Raw genomic sequence first — 3,142 nt, 5'->3', positions numbered from 1 at the left:
TTGGGCTTTGGTACTGTATACTATGTGTGTATTCCTTTCTAGTTCCATACATCCACTATCACCAAAACAGATTCCTTTATCAACTATTTAAAGCAGGCTTAAATGATCTTTTGGTCCCTTAAGTATTTATTTAGTATCGTTTTGGTCCCATAAGTAATAAAAGGTCCGTTTTGGTCCCTTAACTTTATTGAAAGTATCGGTTTGGTCCTTTCTGTTAATTTAATTCAAAAAAACGTTAAATTTTGATCATTTATCTTATTTAATTAGTATTAGTTTAGTCCCTTAATTTATTTAATTAGTATTAGTTTGGTCCCTAAACTTAACGTTTTTTTGAATTAAATTAACAGAAAGGATCAAACCGATACTTTAAATAAAGTTAAGGGACTTAAACAAACTTTTTATTACTTATGGGACCAAAGCGATACCAAATAAATACTTAAGGGACCAAAAGAGCATTTAAGCCATTTAAAACATTTATGAATTTAGGACAGTGATTGTTAGATCGAGATTGATGGTATATTTAGACTTTCAAAAAATATAAAATACAAGACTGAAAATTTAGATCGTTTGATCTTGAAATAATGACTAAGATTGTTTTAATATAAAAGATAGATAAAAGAAGTATTTCTATAACTTATTTAATAGAGGATATGAAACCTCACAAGACTCTAAGAGGATAAATATTAGAAAGGAGGATCAAAACTATAACTACTACCGTCAGATTCAAGAACACGAGGTAAAAGAAGTATTGACAAAGATGAGTAAAGAATAGACAGTAGGACGAGACAACATACTTATTGAAGTGTGGAAAAGTCTTAGAGGTAGAGGAATTGTGTGGCACACCAAGCGTTTTAACAAGATAGTAAGAACAAAGAAAATGTTGGATGAATCGAGAATAAGCGCTTCAAATCTGATATATAACAACAAGGGGGTTGCAAAATTTTGAGAGTTATAGGAGAATTAAGCTTATTAGTCATGCCATGAAGTTATAGGCAAGGATGATTAAATGGATACTAATAAAAGAGACTCGAGTTGCTGGTAGTTAATTTCTTTTTATGCTTCAGAGGTTGACAAAGAAAGCGATTTACTTACTTCGACGTTTGATAGAGTGATATCAAACAGATAAAAAAGACTTGCACCTAGTTTTCATTGATTCATATAAGCCGTGTGATAGAGTGTCTATAGAGATCTTGTGGAAAGCCCTATATAAGAAATGAGTTAGGATTGCTTATATTAGAGCTACGAAGGAATTAGAAAGCTTCGACTAGAGTGAAGATACGTGATGGGGCTACCGACAATTTTGTCCATAGCATTAGGATTGCACCAAGGGTCAAGCCTAAACCTTTATCTTTTTACTTTAGTTTTGAATGTTCTTATGGAACACATCTAAGAGTTAGCACCGAGATCTATTCTTTGTTATGATGACGTAGTCCTTGTCAAGGAAGGAATTGAGTGAGAGGTTAGAGACTTGGAGACAAGCCTTATAAGTATACGACTTCTGCCTCGATAGAAGCAAGACAGAGTATATGAAATGTAACTTTAGTAAAAGACGAAGTAGTTCTACATTGAAGGTAACGATTGAAGGTCATATCATATCTCAAGAAACATGTTTTGTTAAAATTTATAAAATCACAAATATCTATAATTTTAAGGCTTTAATATGTTTTTCATCCCTGCATATAGGGGTCATTTAAAAATTGGTCCTTATATTTGTTAATCCTGGCAATCTATCCTCCAAAAGTTTAATCATTTAAAATTTTGTCTCTGAGCCCAGTTAATTACTGCCACGTCACTGATTAGCTGACGTGGTAGTTCTAATTGACTTATTTCATGTGAATGGACCAAAATACCCCTAACACAAATAAGTGATGTTCATCTACTGATTTCCAGATTTGAGAAGTTATCAATATTCATCAAAATCTTCAATACAACAAATTCATCATCATCACATCGTTCAAATTTCCAGATTTGCTTCAGTACATATGAATGATATCACTGTCCCTGCAGAAAAATTAATGATATTAGTACCAATCTTTCAAACAACAAATTCATCATCATCACCAAGTTAAAATCTGAAACCTAGAAGTTCATCCCCAAATCCTTGACATTCAATCCTGAAAATCCAGTACCGCTGCAACCCAAATCTCCCAAATTCGAATCTGATTCAAATTCAAAACAATTACTTCTCAGCCTCTTCGTTCATGAAGACAAATCTGGATTCGGTAGATTTGGAAGGGAAATTCGAGACAGAATCAAATTAAAATATGATGTTTTCCTTGATTACAGATCTGGATTCGGCACCAGGAGGACATAAAATTGAATTGTTTGACGCCGCCTGTGACGAATTCATGGAGCATCAAATCCCATCGACGGTTGTTAGCGGCGTTGCTTGTTGTTGTTGGTGTTGTGGTTGTTGTCGGAGATAGAGGCATAACAATTGAGAAGGTAAGTGGATAAGAGAGGTTCGTTTAAGAGGGAAGGTGATAGATAGGTTTTGTTTTGGGATAAAAATTCAATTTTTATGTGTTGGAGAAGGTTTTGGTGAAGAAGAGATAATGTTTTGGTGAATATGTTTTTCTAAAAAATACAGGAATAAGGATTTTTGTGGATTTTTTTAGAATTTCAAAATCAATCTTCGTTCCCATGATGAGGATGTAGAAGAATAGTGTTGGAGAAGAAGAGGGTTTCAGGCGTTTGAAGAGGAAGGAGGGGTATATTGGTCTTTTTGAATCGATCTGAGAGTTAGAGGGATATTTTTGTCCATTCTCATGCCTATTTGTTGAGTCACTAATGATGTTGGCCAATTAACAGAGCCACGTCAGCAAATTACTGACGTGGCAGTGATTAAGTGGGGGGAGAAACCAAATTTTAAATGATTAAACTTTGGAAGGATAGATTGACAGGATTAACAAATACATAGACCAATTTTTAAATGACTCATATTTGCAGGGACGAAACACATATCAAAGCCTAATTTTAATCAAAATAAAAAATTAATAAAAAAATGTATATTCATAATTTATACATTTATACATTAAGCTTATGAACGCTACTTGGTATAATATTTTTTTTTAGAGAAGTTTTTTTGGTGGTGGTTAGGGTTTGAACATATGCGATGTCCTTAGCTATGCTCATGAGGACG

General features: G+C 33.4%; 1 long non-coding RNA gene across 1 annotated transcript; it reads right to left on the bottom strand.

The window, feature by feature from the left end:
• Window positions 1-1,891: 1,891 nt before the first annotated feature.
• LOC120579677 (uncharacterized) lies at window positions 1,892-2,740 on the bottom strand. The gene is made up of 2 exons (XR_005645425.1): window positions 2,080-2,740; window positions 1,892-2,001 (listed from the first exon to the last, which is right to left on the bottom strand). It is a non-coding gene; the product is annotated as an uncharacterized lncRNA (long non-coding RNA).
• Between the last annotated feature and the right edge of the window lie 402 nt (window positions 2,741-3,142).

Source organism: Medicago truncatula, chromosome 3 (genome assembly GCF_003473485.1).
Source record: "Medicago truncatula cultivar Jemalong A17 chromosome 3, MtrunA17r5.0-ANR, whole genome shotgun sequence".
Taxonomy (NCBI): Eukaryota; Viridiplantae; Streptophyta; class Magnoliopsida; order Fabales; family Fabaceae; genus Medicago; species Medicago truncatula.
Note: the sequence above shows the minus strand (reverse complement) of the source record. Positions and strands in the feature narration are given on the sequence as shown.